The sequence below is a fragment of the Epinephelus lanceolatus genome, chromosome 9 (genome assembly GCF_041903045.1).
Source record: "Epinephelus lanceolatus isolate andai-2023 chromosome 9, ASM4190304v1, whole genome shotgun sequence".
NCBI classification, from domain to species: domain Eukaryota; kingdom Metazoa; phylum Chordata; class Actinopteri; order Perciformes; family Serranidae; genus Epinephelus; species Epinephelus lanceolatus.
In genome coordinates this window covers 22441647-22460055 of record NC_135742.1, presented here as the reverse complement: position 1 = coordinate 22460055, position 18409 = coordinate 22441647, and the positions used below count along the sequence as shown (strand labels likewise).

Below are 18409 nucleotides of genomic sequence, written 5' to 3'. Positions count from 1 at the left end.
AACAAATAGCATCCACAGTCTCCAGATTATCCTTAATTTCCTGCAGCAGAAGACCTGGCTGTGGCTCAGCTCAAACTAGTTTTCATTGCTTAATTACATACATTTGCAAAGGGTCAGGAAAAGGTTTGGAATCTGCTGTTGAGATCTGCATGGCACAGTCGCATCCCTGCCAACCAAGCTGCGAAGACAGAACTCACAGAGAATCTACCAGTCACCAGTCACACACAGAAAAAGTAGCAGAAGAAGAAGAATAGCATAGTGCTAACAATGATACAGAAACCTACACAAACATATGTAAGGCTTCACACTTCTTGGAAGTACAATATGGAAATGTCTCAAAAACTCCCCACATTGTGTTGTATTCTAACACAGGCTATTTTAGTCTTTTAAAGCAGTCATTGTTTTACCAGCTGCATGCTGAATATTCCATTTATATTTTATTTGACATCCTTCACCTACCTCTGTTGAGTTTAAGTTCACCCCACAGAGCCCCTCACATTTGTCTGTGCCAGTCTGAGCTTATTAAATCTTAAAACAGAATGGGAACTTTGGCCAAATGGATTGTTTTACTATTTTATGAGCGTGTGCCTCATTTCTAAGCAATTTTTTGCCAGTTTGTGAGATGACAAGATGTCAAACAACATATGTAGCTGAGTCAAGTTCCTGGCAAAAGGACATTTACAATTTTAGAGCAATAACATCACTGGCGAGAGAAAATATTCCCACTATATGAGCCAAGTTTGAACAGGAGTTAGTGATCGAGGAAGCCAACAGAGTGATCGTCCTTTCACACCGAAGGCTGCTGATCAAACCGCATTTCTGAACACTGAGCGGCCTTTTTGTAAAGGTCATTTACACCAAACCTCATGACTAATGATATTCACAAGTCAGGCCATTCACACAAGGGAAAAAGTGGGTCACACAAATGGGTAGTCAGTGTCTAATCTATGTCCGAAACTGACACTTTGTCTTTTAGAGGGATATTTTGTATTTCAGCTTTAAGATTTTAACAAGGAATTTCCCTTTCATTGTTATGCACAAGGAACTGTATCACATTAACCACTTTGTATATGAAATATTGGACACAAGTTCATGCTGTAAATGACATAAACTCAATAAGACATTATTACCATCTTCGCTAAACAAACCTTTTAAACCAAAATCCACTTCTGATTCTGCCCAAATGTTGGAATAAAAGGCGATAATAGGAGCTTTTCCCTCTTAACAATCAAAATATGAGCCGTTTCAAACTGAAATATTAATCCAACTCAAACATTTTAACATTGCCAGAACTTAACAGAACATTAGTTTGTCATATAAAATCTGTTAGCTGACCACTAATTCTCCATCATTTGCTCCCTACTTTCCATCTCACAAGTTCTCAGACAACAAAGGGCAGCCTCGTTGGGTGGATTTCCAACCCCCCCCTCCAACCTCTCTCCCTCCAGGCGGCCGCAGGCCTCGTAAATGGCTCCAGACGCAGGGACTCTGTCCACCATCTGACAATGATTAGGACGTGGCCCCGCTGAATACAAGTAGAGCCTGCGCACTCAATTGCTGCAACACACCTTTATATGCGGCAAAACTAAACATGCCACCCACAAGTTTCTAGACTCAGGCTGGTGACACCAATCAGAGCGGTAGTCAACTGTAACTCGCCGTTGTACAATGATCAGATGTGCCTCATTTCAATGTTGTGATACACGGCTGACAGACTGTGTCCAATGAAACTTAGGAAGATGTTAGACAATTTTTTGTACTTGTTTCAGCACCGACAGTACAAATCACATCACGTCACACCTGAAATGTGCTACCGCAGCGGTTGCGAAATCGATTTTTTACAGTGTAGAAATGCGGAGGTGAACCAAAAGAATCAGGTTTACGTTGACTGACACAAATACATGTTGTAGAAAGTTGGAGTGTTGTGAATGAGTGCAGTTTTTGGCATTATATAAGCATGAGCATGTAGGTATATTAGCATTCTTTGTCATGCACAAACAGCAGCCATATCTGTCTTCCTTCCATTCTTTCCTTCTTTGTTAATTCTCATTCTCTCTCTCACACACACACACACACACCCTTGGTCTCTCTCTTTCCGCCTGTCCCTCTCCTCCACCCAGACATCTGATAGTGATTATAGCCCTGCCTCAAAAACACAACTCACTTAATTCTCTACTATTAGCTGACTTGGTACCACTGACATAATTTGTTCATCTGCACGTAGAATTAACTGACACACACACACAAACACACCTAGGGCCCCCGGAGGTTTGCGCAAGCAAGAAGACAGTCGTTGAGGCTTGTGAACACACACACATCTCAATCCCGCAACCACATGCGCTCTCTCCCTCCTTCTACCCTTATGCCCCCATTTCAGGCAGGACCCTCATCCTGTCCACCCCCTCCCTCCCTCCATCTCCAGTCCCCTGGAACAGAACAGTCACGGCTGTGTGCACCGTTGATTAGCTAGAACCTGAACCCAGTGGCAACACTGGAAAGCTCAGTGCTCTTTATTGTGTATCCTTTTCAGAGAACGGGAGTCTCTGACAACTTGGCCTTCCCCGTCCTATTACCTTATCTTTTACTAATGTAAGTCCAACATTAAAGTAACTTTTATTGCTACTGAGATACCTTTACTTTAACACAACTGTCACTAAGAGTCAATAGAGTGAGAGCAGAGATGAATTTAGAATTTAGACGAAGCTTACATTATTGAAACACTGGAGGAACATGTGTGAATGTGTGCAGGTGGGTTGTAACTGTGGAGTATTATTGAGTGTGTGGTGTGTGTGTGTGTGCATGAGGTTATTTGTTGCAGCTAATTCCTTAATCCCACAACATGTGCCCAAAACCTGCAACAGATGCCTCAGAGGAGAATTTGCACACACACATACACACACTGCACTGCTATCCTTACTATTAATCCCCGTTCACTGTGCCTGCTGCATGTTGCAACATGAGAGCTATAGGAACTGGGTTTAGAGAACAAACGCAGAATTATTTGCCCTTGTCGGTTCGTAAGCTCTCAGAAAAAAACTGCGGTGTGCTTTACAATGTTCGTGACAAATCCTGTCATTTTGATTTGGCTTACTTGAGTCTTAAAGACGGCAGACTCACAGAATGCACACAGCGAATTAACAAACAAACTTGCTGATGTCTGGCAACCCCCTGATCTCTGTCTGCTTCTCTGTCTGCTGCTGATATAACTAATCTACACAGCTGGCAGCTTTACAGTGATTCATAGTCGTAGCAAAAACAGATACCTTGTGCCATCCATTTTCCCTGAGTAGCCACTACAACTACTACGACTAAGCAACAACAACAGTGCTTCTTTTTAATGATGTGGAATAGATATGAAATACAAAACGCAACACAACACTAGCACCTATCAAAACAACTGTTAAAAATAACTAAAGGGGGCCGATTATGCTTTTCCTTTTTTTCTGTCAATGAAAGATGTTTATATTACACGTAACCAAAGCATCCAATAGTGAGCAAACATATGTACAAGTAATTCCTGTGAACAAAAACAGACTTCAGACCGTCCTGAATACTCTTGTTTCCAACTGTTTTTTTTTTCTTCTTTGGCTACAAGCTGACATCAGATGGCAGATTTCTTTTTATGGTCATCTGCTGCATGAAGCTACATGCTAACATCAGGGAAACACGTAGTCATAGTTGCCAATTTTGTTGATTTCTCCCCAATTTTGAATGAGATTTCTGTTGAGAAATGTCTGAATGTGTTGAGAAGCTTTTTACTGGTGAATTTTCTTGGGCTGCCCCCTGACGAAGAACTTTACTAGTCAACCTTTAGTCGTCATTTAGGGCCATTAGTTGACTAGTCGTCCACATGTTTAGGATATTAATTTAATCATTGAATTATTTATTTTGGGTGGGGCAACACAATGGTTTGAGTTGAAGGTGTGAGAAAGAATAGTATCAGTAACATTGTTAACACTGTGCTACATTACAGAGAAATACAAAACCGTACTAATGAACCGTCATTAATATAGGCCTATATTTTATCTACAAATGCACGTCACACACTGAGCGAGCCGCCTGTTAATGACGCTGTCGGCAAAGCGGCATTGATTGTGCTAAGTGGCTAATGGGCATGTAGCTACTGACATGTTTCAGATGATGTGTCATGTTTGTAGTCGACCAATGAAGATGAGTTTACATATCACCTTGGGTTCGTCCTTCACCTTCTCAAAATGATCCCACACTTTGGATTTCCTGCCCGACATGTTATTAACTAGCCTGTGTAATACCCGCAGGTACCAGCCCTGTACATTAGGGGCCGTACACATGCAGCATCAAAAAAGCATTGTGTAGCTTATTTACCTAAAATCTTGAGAGCAGAGCTGATCTTCAAGTGTGTAGGCCTATCGTCCATGGGACAGATGTAAAGCTTTGGGTAGCCCTGCACTAAAATTATCATTTTTTTTGCATTTATCAGACTGAATATTTACAGAAGAAGGGAAAAATCTTGCCGACTATGACCTTTCTGGTTGACTAACGTTTGGTCAACTATTAGGGGGCAGCCCTAGAATTTTTATGGTAGAAAGTGCCGCTGTGCAGAGATTCTGAAATGCGCAAACCCTGGAAATGCTGAACAATCAGAGCAGCCTGGGGCTTAAAGAGACAGGCAGAGAGTCTCAGACCAAAGGTGAATACAAATGTTGCAGCACAGACAGTATGAAGAAAATTGTTTGACTACTAAAAGCATGTTAATATGTTCTAATAGAAACCTTTACAAGTATGAAAACCTGAAAATGAGCATAATGGATCCCCTTTAAGTTAGCTTAAGATTGTTAGGACACAATCAGTTACTGTTGAATGTGGCACAACTAGACAATGTAGGTATTTGAAAAGGTTTGAACATAAGCTCTTGCACACATTTCCTCCAAGTGACTGCATCCCATTTTGCAGTACTTGGAAAACAAGATGTAATGTTATTCAACTTGTAAAGCCCACAAAAGGTAACTTTAAGCAATTACAGAAATGATGGCAATATGCATGTTTACCTGTCTTACATGTTGGTGCACCTACAGCTGCCCCAGAGAAGGTTAAAGGTTTCCTGGTGGCTCATCTCGCAGAAGCATTAAACCTGGTCCAGGCATACTATATTTCAAACCTGAATTGTGGCCTCAACCTTCCTGTCAGTCCCGTTCTACTATGTCTTGAGTCATCTGCTACTGTATGCTGAGTAGGAAAGCCGACTATAAGCCTTAGAACATAACATATTGCAGCCAGGTAGGAGTGCAGGGTAGGTGCAGGGATGTTTTCTTTTCTTTTTTTTTTTTTATACAGGAAGCTGAGTGGACATGGTTCAAGGGTTTTGCCTTGTAAAAACACTGCTCCCAGCATATCACATTGAATATAAAACTGGTGAGCATGTGGTGCAAATTTGTGTGTATGCACGCACACCTGTTTGGTTATGAATGTGAGCCTGGAGATGCTTGTAGCACACATGCCAGTAGGTGCTATACACAAGTATGTGTGAGCAGACAGTGTGTCTAAAGAAAGATGAACAGTTTTAAAAAGAGAGGGGAAAAAGTAGTTCCAGTTTTAGCGAGCACACATAAACAGACCACAGTTTTAAGGAAGAAATTCTTCTTGATGAGTGATGCTTCATGCAGGATGTTATAATGTGGTTGCAATGTTTCCAACTGCTGTGTGTGTAATGCTGACCTAATATGAAATCATCTGCCTGATGGTGTTTGGCTGGGAACCTACAGGGGCCTGTTAGGGACATCTGGTCTCTCTTGGACCCTAGTACTCTAAATGTCTTTCTCATTTTGGATCTCACTGTCTCTCTGATCTGGCAAAGCTGATCTGGTGTTTGGCATCAGGTCATTTCCGTTTTTATTTTTTTTTTAATTTTTTTATATCACCTAATTAAATCTGCGAATAACAGCCCTCCTCCTCCTCCTCCTCCTGTATCCGGTGTGATGTGATCTACATGTTTTATAAACCTCACATTTCTCCTAGATCCTGTTACCAATCTCCAGTTAAACTTGTTGCTAGTCTCTAAATAATCTATGCATCAGGCTGGATCATAAATATCACATACGTGTTCATCTCACCAGCAGATGATCAATGAGGTCCCATCACGGCTGTGTCTATCAATAAACTCATTCAATAAGCATGAGAGTGTTGCACAGGACACAACGCAAAGACTCCTAGAGGCCTGCTTCACATTGTAATTTGCTTGTGAGATGGATGTCCACCGGACATGTAAGTGAAGAAACAGGCCCCCTCGAGATTTGATTTCACGTACATCAGATTCACTATCATATGGCCAAAATCTGATTTGGTATCAATCAGATTTAATTACACCGGAATAATGACTGTGGAAAACACACTGATGAGCCCATCATGAATTTATGTCTCGTGGGGAGGTGGTGTCTGCAAAGGCAATGTGGGCGCAATTTCAGCCATCAGGGTATCAATGATGTGACACAAAACACTACATCTGCAGCGGCAGATGGAGGGCTTTTAGACAGAGAGAGACAGACAGGGAAAGACAGAGAGTAACTAGTGGCTTCTGAGTTTGATTATATACATTATACCCCATTCTTTGCCAAAGTCACATCTGCACAAATCAAAGAAAGCCATTTATCATTCCAGACCTAAATGCAGGCGTGTGGAGGACTATTAGGAGAAAGACTATGAGGGAGACAGAGAGTGAAACAGAGCACTAGACAAAGAAGACACTACATACCACAGAGAGGCACAGATAATCCTTGAACTCCTTCAATAGTTACAGTTTCTTTTTCCACTAAATAAAATCTGCTCTGGCGGTCTGCCTCCGTCAGGGTGATCAAGTACCAATGACTCACTAACTTCTTGGGCCCCAATCAAACAGAAAGTGTTTTAGCAGAAGGAGGCGGCTTTTTGTAATTGTTTTTGATGAGACTGAAGCTTTTTGCTAGCATTTTTTGTGTTGCGACGTGCCGGGCATTTCTGCGCTCTAAGCTGGAGCATTCTGAACTCCTCAAGTTGAAAAAATTTCAACTCAACTCATCTTTCCGCCAATTGTCCAATCCGATGATTTGAGAAGTGGGCCTTCTGCGGTAGTAACGACAGCAAGTTTACAGTTGGTAAACAATGGAGGAGAAACTAGTGGTAGTGGCGGCTTAATACCCAGAGCTATACAGCCCGACGATAGACAGCAGGTTGTCAAATTGCCCCACTCATCCTAAAATATACCTGGAAAGGGTCATCATCGAGGAGAAGCTCCTGGACCAACTGGTGGTACCCCCTTGACCCACCCTCTTTTTTTAGGGTCTCATGTACTCACACAGATCTCCGCAACCTACGAAATGCTTTCTGTGTGATCGGGGCCTTAGTCTGTTTATCTCATCTAGATGCCTCAATTGAAAAGCTTGGTCAAACTAAAAGCACCTGTGTTCACATAGGTGGTCAGATATTCAGTTTTGCTGTGACTTCAGACATGCTGAAATATGCAGCGAAACTCAGAACTCCTCATGTGTTGTACACAGCCCATCTTTCAAAAACAGGAAGTCAAGGTTTTCAATCACACAGACAGAAGTTCAACCCCCTAGACATTCTTTGAAAATTAAGAACACGACTTGAAATAATTTGAAAAAGAAAGCTGAAAGCTGATACTCGTTGCCGCTGCCCATCAAGAACGAGTCAGCCAGAGCTACCCAGTCTTTCCATATTTTATCAAAACGACCTAAAATATTGATACCCAGGACTCCAACTTTGTATATAGTCGCCCTAATAAAACTTTTGAGCACTGAGGAGATGTCTAGACCAAGAGGTTCGGGCACTTCCTGAAACTTAAGAATGACACTTGCTCGTAGGCAAATATTTCTCCCCTCATTGATGGAATGGCACCTCAAAAGGAGGCACCATGAAAATTGGGGGTCTAAGGTTTGGAGGGCAGGAGGGATGAAATTGTCCCAAAGTGGATCCAGATGGATATCTCCTCTTTTTTCCTCAAGTCCCCCACTCATCACTCCATCATTTCTCTTTTTTTCTCTCTCCTTTGAGTGAACCAAAGGCCCTGTGATTACTTTAGTTAGGAATGAGCCAAACCAAACACAAGAAGACAGAGCTGTGGTCTGCCAAAATACAGAACAGCCTCACGGTTCAAAGCAAGACTGCAGCGAGTTAAAGCATCCTCAGGGCTCAACCTGTTAATGTTTGTGATCAGGGATGCTCTTATCAGCAGTTCACTGCAAAAACAACAGTTTTTTTATTTAGTCATTAAAACGTGCATTGTTTTGTATAAAATAAATGATTAACCACAAAATGATGGTAAAAGATTAGAGAAAATGACTTTTGCTCATGCATAAAGGGTCCAGATGTCAAAAAAACAATGGGGATAGAAACTGAATAGGAGTGTCTGAGCTGTGTGAATTAGAGAGCAATGACAAAAAAAATAGCCAAACCATGAGATCAGAAGCTGGCTGGTAGTATGTTTTAACATCCGCCCTGTGGGACACAAGCCTAAACTGATTCTGCGGGCTATTAGTTGGGCTAATAGATTATAATTTAAACTTGTTTTATACCATCAACCTATGCTGCTCTCTGTGCAGCCAAGTTCGTCACAGCAATTTGCTGATTACTATGATCTCCCTTTTGGTCCTGGAGCTGTCCTCAGTAAACAGAGGGCTGGGACGCTTCAAGTATTGTTTCTAAAGGTGCTGATGCCAATTCTCTGTCACGTCATTCATGAGTAAAGAAAGAGGGGAACACCGGGGGAGGAGTGGCTGAACTGTGTGCCCTGTGTGAATTATAGAGCACTGGGACAGAATAACTCCATCATGAGATCAGGAGAGGCTGTGTGTTTAAATGTCCAGCCTGAGGGGGAACAGGGGAGTAATGGAGATGAAGATTAGGGTAATGAGAGTGTGCGGCTGCATGATCTGCTTCTAAAAAGATAAGACTGATAAGCACAGACGTGAATATAAATGCATCATACCTGTGTACAAAACACTGACACTTCAACTTTGTTATCTTAGAGTACACAAGAGTACACACACATGCACACAACAGCTACTGTGAGCACTCTTTTGTTCAGCTCTCTATTACACGCTCACATGTCAGGATAGATTTCGTTCCACACTGGCTATACCAGCGTCTTCCTCATCATTAATCTACAGCTACATCAACCCAGTAGGCAAATTTCCCGTCAGATCCTATCTTGTCTCTGCAGCTGACAGCCTGCACTAACAAGACTCTATTTAACCAGAGGAGTGTACAGACAAGTGTACTACAGACTGGTCGCGCCGATTAATAGCAACGGCTTTACAATTTACAATGGCTGAGTAACATCAATTTTAGAGGTACGGCAGAGTTAATGTTTTACCTGATCATGATCCGAGTCCTGATTCATCATGCCAAGTGGTATGACAATGGTAATGACAGTAGGGCTGGACAATATCTCCTGAAAATTATATCACGATATTTTCAGGCTACACCTCAATGGCTGTTATTTTTTAAATTTTTGGAGTATGAGTCTATAATTTTTTTGTAAATTCCATGTGTAATGTAAATATTAGCAGAGTACTGCGTGTGATGTGCAATGAAAATTTGTTTTTTAGTCTTTGTGTGCATACACGTGTCGCTGCATACTTGTTCAAACGTGTCAAAAGCAGCACAGGCAACAGATCACAGTTTCCATCTAAAAAACCAAGGGTCAAATGTGTAACTCATCCCAGCTTCAGAGGACAACAGAGGAAGCCTGGATGGGATCCATGTGTGTGAAGACAGACCTCACGCACACATACATGCACGCTTTTTATTATGCTTACTCAATCTTTTTTGTAAATGTACAGACCTGCACGATGCATACACTACAAGTCATTTCTCCATAAAATGTGAGGATAAACTTTTAGAGGAGAACATGTTTTCATGTCCATGTAAAGTATATAGTGATAGTGGCCATATTATAAAAGGAGAATGTACCTGCTTGAGTTTCTTGAGCTTCAGACAGCTGAGTGAGCCCTGTGTACCCCGCAGCACTGAGAGATACAGAGAAATGCTATCACCTTAGGGAAAATAATAATTCACCTGTCACATCTACCTTTGATAAATCTGAACAAAACCAACAGAACTACTGCTGTTTGACACGAAGCAGCCAGAAAGCTTGTCTGACAGACAGAGACATTCAGGTCTTTACCATTCTGATGCTGACCTCAAGTGTTGCTTAAGGCTTTTTAACCCGGGCTACATTTGCCTGTGATTAACACTGAGTCTCCAAAATCCCATTACCTGCATTACAACAAAGCTAACTCATCCCTCCATTACCCTGGTGTGCTGTTGAACAATTCATACCCAAAATGCAAAAGACCTTTGCAGTTGATTTTAAATTCATGAATGCAAATGATGTCAGACGAGCCAGTAAAATATGTCAGGGAAGTTTCTAAGTTAAAGCAAAATAATCCTGTTCTTCCACTTCTTCCTGTACAGCCTGAGCTGGCAGAGATCTGGCAACCGGCAAAGTAAACACTTAATAATTGCTCTGTTGTAGTTACTTCAAGATAAGCGTAACTGCAGTGTAATTGGGCTACTGCTAAGGTCTTCTCCTGACACTGCTGTTACAGATCGCATCCCATAAGACACTCAATTTACAGCCATGGGCCAATAAGGTAGCAGGTGGCTTGCCGACGATTTTCTGATTCACAATGAAAATAAATTTATTCACAATGGGAAGGAAACTTTGAATGTGAATAATAAGCCCCCCTGACAGAGGTACAAGCTAGGTCACGAAAATCCCCGGAAGATTAATGTGAGGAGAGCAAATGTCTAAAGTTTGAAAAGAGTCATTTATTATATAAACTGATAAATATTAATAATGTTTGTTTATGAACTGTCCCCTGGTCTCCTGCCATCTCGCAAAGGTGGCAAAACAAGTGCTCTAAAGTGTTGTTCTGTATATTCTAAAATAAAGAACCACCAATAATAACCCACAACAAAGTGTTTTCTACCTAAATAAGCCACATTGATAAAGAAAAACACCTGACCACACCCACAATGGCATGACAGCACTGCAGAGGGAAAAAAAACACAGAGATCATGCTGTTAAAAGACGTTCAAGTTCACTTCACAGGGTTTCTACAGATATCCATCCATTTACTAACCGCATATCCTCTTGAGGGTCACGGGGGGCTGGAGCCTATCCCAGCTGACATTGGGGTACACCCTGGACAGGTCACCAGACTATCACAGGGCTGACACATAGAGACAGAAAACCATTCACACTCACATTCACACCTACGGACAATTTAGAGTCACCAATTAACCTGCATGTCTTTGGACTGTGGGAGGAAGCTGGAGTACCCGGAGAAAACCCACGCTGACACGGGGAGAACATGCAAACTCCACACAGAAGGGCTCCCTCCTGGGATCAAACCAGGAACCCTCTTGCTGTGAGGCGACAGTACTAACCACCACACCACCATACCGCCCCCTCTACAGATATAACTTTAAGACTTTAAAGACCTTTTTAATACCACCTTATATGAAATTTAAGACCAAACATGCAATGCATGTGTATGTGTATGTGTATGTGTGTGTGTGTGTGTGTGTGTGTGTGTGAGAGACACACTTGTGTAAGTACTCTTTCCATGGAAACACACTGATGTCAGTTCAAAATGAACAGTAAGGAAAAATCGGTGAGCTTAAGTTTAATGTGTTTGATGTAAAAACAAAATAAAATCTCATTGCTGTCGTAAACCTATTTATTATTGCAAAATACAGAGAACTATCGTGGGAAAAAATCTTTTTCTACAGTCTGTCTAATGATTGTAAACAGTCATTGGGTCTGTCAGGCTGGAGAAATGTCATTTTAAGGCTTTTTAAGGACCTGTAGATACCCAGAGTTCAGCGCAGTTTGAATGTTAAATAGCAGCAAGAAGTCTTAACGGAAAGTAATTGTCCATAGCTTACTGTAGCATAGATGAGTAGGTTTAAATTGAGGTTAGAAGGTGGTCTACAATTGTGCATGTTTCATCACTTTCTTGCAGCTGGATCATTTTTTAATGAAGGGGTCAGGGTTAGGTAAAGAGCTGCAGGAGATTACAGCAGTCTGGGTGAACCTCAAACCTGCAACACATATTCAGTATGGCTTGTTGCTCCATTTCTTCAAGATCACAGAGATGTGATGCATGCTGATGAATGTGAAGCAGTTTAATTTCTACCAGTGGTCATTTTTTAATTGTCTCAACTCTATAAGCTTTTAAGAATTTTCAAGGCTTCTAAAACCTTCCAAAAACACTCTGTTATGGAATTCAGGTAAAGATAAATGCTGGAACATCTCTATAAATCACAGTGACACTGTAATTAAGAAAGATAGATAGATCTTTGAGGGAAAGGCCTCAGGCACATGGCTGTTATTCCTTTTTAATTGTTATCAGCTCCATCTCGAAGCTGAGGAAATTGGATATTAGAGAAGCACAACACTGGCAAACTGGCCTCAGGTTCACATGAACAATAGATTTCTTGGCCCTAATGTCTCTCTTATTGTTGCTCAATACATTTCTTTAGATACGGTTACCTCTGCAGAAATAATGTGGTGGCTGTAATCGGATTCAAGCGCTTAAGGCACTTACATTTCCCTAAGTAACGCTCCCCTCTATAAGTGGAGAGGCATGAGAGTCATGCAGCCAGCACAGACTCATTAAGAGCATGACACATTTCTTAAAATCCTCTGAACTTGTGACATTTTTTGGTCTTTGTTCTCACTGAAAACTTTAGGAAATCCATTTCATGAGCTGTCACAACTGCTAACCCTGTTGTTCATCCAATTTAACTTCCTCTGGGAACTTTCTGACAGCTACACATTTAAATACGGGGACTATGTTTACAGATTTTGTAGATATCTGTTGACCTTGACCTCACTCCGAATCAATCAGACTTTACATGACTTTTTATATAAACTTAATATTGCTACACAGGGCCATTGGGCATGTACACGTACCCTTTGACTATAATCTCTGTCAGTCTTCTCCTCATCTTGTTGCGCTCATCAGACAGAAATTTAGTTTGTTTTTGGCAAATTTGTTATTCTTGGCGTGTAGAGTAAGCACCGGCAATGTGATCTGCATTTCCAGCAGTCAGAATCAGACACCTTGTCTCACATCACGAGATGTCTCAAACTCCTAAGTGTCTCAACTGCTCTCTCTCTCACCCACACATACACACATACATACACACACACACACACACACACACAGCAAGAAAATGAGGGAAGTGTTGTGTTGTGTTTACAGCTGCTACGTGAAACTCAATTACACAGCCAATTGAGAATGTGGCTGTTTCTCAGATTTGCGTGATGTGTTCCTGACCTAAATAAGATTGCTGTTCCTCTACAACTGCACACACTCACTAGATTGACAAACAAGGAAAACAGTACACGCACGCACACACACACGCGCGCGCGCGCGTGCATACACATCTGGAGCTCTACTTCTCTCATTCATATTTGCTGAGTGTTTTCCTGCGTGGTTCCCCGGTGTTGCTGCCCCCGGACCCCCTCAGATGAGGTGAGGTAAGATTTGGAGCCACAGTATTATGCCATCTGGATATACATTCACACATGCTTGCTCATGTGCACCCATACACACGCATACAGACACACTCTTGTCATAACCCACACTGACAAACACCTGGACCTGGTTACTGGACTCGGAGGGAGAGTCGAATACTGTGTGCGTGCCTGTATGTGTATAAGTGGGGTGCATGGGGAATACTGGGTTGTAGGTTATTTGGCGCTGGAGGCTGTGTTGAGGTTCGGGGTTTTTTTCTGTTCATGAGCCCTTGAAGAAAGGGGCTCACTTCAGCGAGTCTCAAAAATTAAAGGTAGGTCACTGCTACTATACAATGTAGAGCCATTCTCCCGCATACATCACGACAGAGAGGGTCGTAGGCTTTTCTGTGAATATTTTTGTCAGTTTTTTAACATTTGAAGCTTTTATTGAGGTTTTTGGAAAGAAGATTCAAATGTCTGTCATCATATTTTATGACATCATCACCATAAAAAAATAATCCTTGAACAAAATCCTCCATTTGAATAAAGTGAATCAGTAAATTGAAAGAGCACTAAGCATAACATCTGACGCTCTTTGTCCACACTGAATTTAACAAATACACAAAACATAAAAGTATCAGCTGTGTGCTCGAGATCAGGCTCGAGATCAGACTGGAGACGTCACCACTTAAAAGGTGGGTGAGTGCTGCTATCTTCCTACATCTGTACCTTTTGTATTAAGAAAGCACACATTTTATATTGTGATATTTACCAGAAATGACATATAGCTAACAGCAACTAGTTTGTTATTGGCCATGGTAATAATTTACCTAATCTAGCTTCTTGAAAATCTCCCTCCAGCCTCCTGCCACCTTATTTAGGTCTCTGTAGTGAAAAGAAGAGGTATTGTGTAGGTAACACAACATGTTAATGCTTTCACAGTGAGTGACAGTAATAAATAGTAATGAAATTAGAACATTCCAATAGAAAACAATTCAATTACACTGATTTTGTTGCTGACAAAATGTTGAACCAGAATTCAGTGACAACGTTATGAATGAAGCTTCGAAGCTTCAAACTATTCGGTACAGCCTTACAGGTTATCCTCAATGTTAATATTTCTACAGAATTCACGTAAAAAGCACTAAACATATAAGCTCAACTTTCACTTGAAAGTTTTAAAGAACATAATCCAGGAACTGTTAGGGCAGAGTAGCTGCATCGAAACTGAGTGAAAGTTGTAGGAATTAAAGTTGTCGACATAACACCACCCTATATGTCTGTGCTCTCATAACTGAGTATAACAGCCAGCTGTAATTAGTTTTCATTCAGTGTGTCACTTTAAACTTCCTGACAATCAGTGTTGATGTGTAGTTTTATGTCTGCAGTACTGCTGCCATTTTGTCCAAGTATCTTTCTGAATATAGCTTGTTTTAAGATTCATTACCATTACTAGGGCTGGGAATCACGAGAGGATCCACGATCAATATTATCACGATACTTAAGTCACGATACAATATTATTGCGATTTTAAATATGCTACAATACACTGAGTGTTGCGATAAAATATACTGCGATATATTGCAATTTATTACTTTTTTTCATCTGTAACTTGTGTCCCCAGAGGTAAACTGTGTCAACAATTGTTGTAGAAGCTAAGCCATCGACGACTTAATTGACATGCTTATTGTTACCGTGTCTGATGAACGAGAGTCTGAGTCAAACTAGCCAGATGATCACTCCGTCTGTTTATTTTCCCATCACAAATGTATCAGTTTCCATTTAAGTTGAACATGTTTCAAACAATACTCAAGAACATCCACACGTGTAACTCCCACAGAAACAAGCTGCCTGAGCAATCAAAACTGTTTTTCCTTCCAGGTGGAACACCTGAGGGGTATTCCAGGTAGGAGGTTCAACAAACTCTGAGTCTAACCCTGAACTCTGACTCGATTTACCCTGAGATGAGAAACTCTGAGTTACCGGTTCCAGAACAGCTGATTCGAGTTAGTTCAGTCAACTCTGAGTATGTTCACTCTGAGTTAAGCCGACAATAAAAAGCCATCATCAATGGAGCTCCGACTCCACGATTCACCATGGCAACAGGTAAATAAAAGCCAGCGCCTCCATTTTAATCCAGTGGATGTAGAGATATTAATGCATGTGTAGCAGACGGTGCACGTTTATCTTTAAAAGAAGAGCCTGAGTCAGAGCAAGGAAAGTGTAAATAAGTTAACCATAAAGTTAATAAAAAAGTTTTATTCAGTGTTGTCCGTTTATTCATCATTTATCAGACTTACATTTCCTTAATGAAGATAAAGTGGTGGAATCTGACTGTGTATCAGGCTGTAGATACATTAGGCTACATTATATTAATTATATACAATAATGTATTTGTTCAGATTTAATCTGATGGGGAAAAACACAGGAGGCAGCAACTGAAAAATAGGAAGATTTAAAACATATAGGCTAGGCTATAAATCAAAGACATAAAGACATGACTGTAAACTCACAGTCTGACCCAGTAATAATATGTTTGGTGATTTGCACTTGAAAAGACGTCGAGGTTAAAATACAGTAGATTTTAAAATGCTGGACATCTAGGCCCTATTTGTATCTTGACTCAACAGCATTCAGTGACTTTATTTCAGCTACAAATGTAGTAAATTTAAAGACACTGAAATGCTGCACCATTGCTCACTCAGAAATATGAACATATAATCCCCAATATTAGGCTATAGGAATTATGTTCCATCAGTGCGACCAATGACATCAGTGATAGAGATCATTAGTCATTGATACTACATGTCTAAAGCTTCATACCGATTTTTAAAATTTAAATAATTAGACCTACACATTATGTGCAATAAACATTTGGGAGCTGCTCTAACAGACTGACAGTCTGATCCTTGTGCAGTGTTATAAAAAATAATAAATAAAAAAAGAACAGAGGTTTGATTCTGAGCTGAGGGTGAATTCTCGCTGTGTAATATTTGAATGTAAAGACAAAAACCGATGTCCAAAGAAATGATTGATGTGCATAAATTCAGTAACTAAAGACAGTCCTGAGTAACAAACTAATATCCAGCAGGATTTAGACTGTGACAGATGGTAAATCTCCGCTAATTAATGCACTTCGATACAAGCTTTGACACGGACTGAATGAATGAGGAAATGAAACCGCGTGTAAGAGGGAGGAGACAGAGAAAAACTCAGGGTTTATTGAAGAAAACCTGTCAGCGAGCAGGTTATGTTCACAGAGTCTGTTACCATGGTGACTGACACAGAGTTTCAGTTACCTCTCTTTCTGGAATGGATAACTCAGAGTTTCCCTCATCTCAGGGTTAACTTACTCTGAGTTTTCACATAACCCGCTTTCTGGAATACCCCTCAGATCAAACAATGAAAGGTTCCTCCTATATATAGTGATGATCGCTTATTGCCCCGTGAGACCTGATACGCAAAACAACGTACACCATTAAAAAATGATAATTCATACATATTCTGCTCCTACATCTGGTTTATCTTTTTTTTTTTTGCAGCAGCAGCAGCAGTAAAATGTATCTTGTGTACTGAAAAAGCAACTGATTATATTGTCCTAGCAGGCTACCTAAAGTTGACTTAGTATTTGTCATATTAATAATTTATCTAATACAAAAAGACATGAATACTGAATACTAATGATATCACCACACAAAAATATCGCGATACTATGCTGTATCGAGTTTTTCCCCCCACCCCTAACCAATACTACTATACAGATATGGACAAGTATGGATTGTTTTCTTCTGGTACCTTACACACATGCAATCACTTTCACACTCATTCATACAAATACAATTAGACATTGGCCCCCAGAAATTAAACAATGGATGTAAACAAAGCATACTGCAGCTGGTACATTAAAATCAATGCCAGCCCAAAGTGCATTAGGTTTCACAATGTCTTAAAATTTCAATATGGTTCAGTAAATCAGTGGCCTGGGCTTTAGACAAATTCAGTGACCCTATGACACAGAATCTTTACAGTTTCAGACAGAGTGAGTGTGCTGAGACTGGTACTGCTAGTCTGCTACTGTTTGATATAGGTCTACATTAGCTGGACTCTTCTTCGTTGGAAACTATAAATCAAAAAACATTTAAAGGCAAACACGCTGAGCATAAAGTAAACACCGCTGATATAAAGCTGTGGTCAAACTACCCAAACTCCCATCACGTCTGTAACTCTTCCCTCCTCAGTAACACCCGGGAGCTCCAGCATTTAAACAGCGTGCTGAATCTGCAGTAAATAAGTTAAAGCGCACGTGCAGCACACTGTCAACACCGAGCAAACAAAAAGAGCAACGCCTGTCACACTGTCCAAAGTGAGACCAGCAAACTGTCGCGAGTAAAACAGCACATTGGAAACATTACACGCAAAAAATAGAGTCTGTTAGCGTCACCAGGCTTCACTTGAAGTTTACTCACCTCGATTGACTTTTTTTGGTTTCTTATCTGGATGGAGAGGAGTTTAAACTGTCGGTACTCCGGGTACAGATGCGGGTCGGTCTGCTTCTACGCCAGAGTTGTAGCTTTTCCTCCTCCCTCCCTCTCCATACTCACACACACCCACTCACACACACATACACACACGAGGTCACACTTTGGTCTCACACACGAAAACCTCTCTGCTCCTCAGTCAGCTGTATGTGGGGTGATTAATGCCACAGAGAAGTGCATTAGCAAAGACAAATGATTTAGTGAGGTCGTGCTTTGACTGCTGGCTTCCTCAGGCACTCCTCTTCTTGGTGTCTAATAAATAATAAACAAATAAAAAAGCCTAACTGCTCTGCCTCTTCACCAATAATAATTAATTCACAAGCAACCTAGAAGAGTAAGAAAATAATAATGCACAGAAAGTGAA

The 18409-nt window shown here is 40.8% G+C and overlaps 1 protein-coding gene across 1 annotated transcript in view; it reads right to left on the bottom strand.

Moving 5' to 3' along the window:
• The window catches only part of bmpr1ba (bone morphogenetic protein receptor, type IBa), a 102113-nt gene extending 84005 nt beyond the window's left edge, over nt 1-18108 (bottom strand). The window contains exon 1 of the mRNA XM_033620363.2: nt 17974-18108. The gene's annotated coding sequence lies outside the window, so the exon portion shown is untranslated. The remainder of the gene's footprint in view (nt 1-17973) is intronic.
• Nucleotides 18109-18409: the final 301 nt, after the last annotated feature.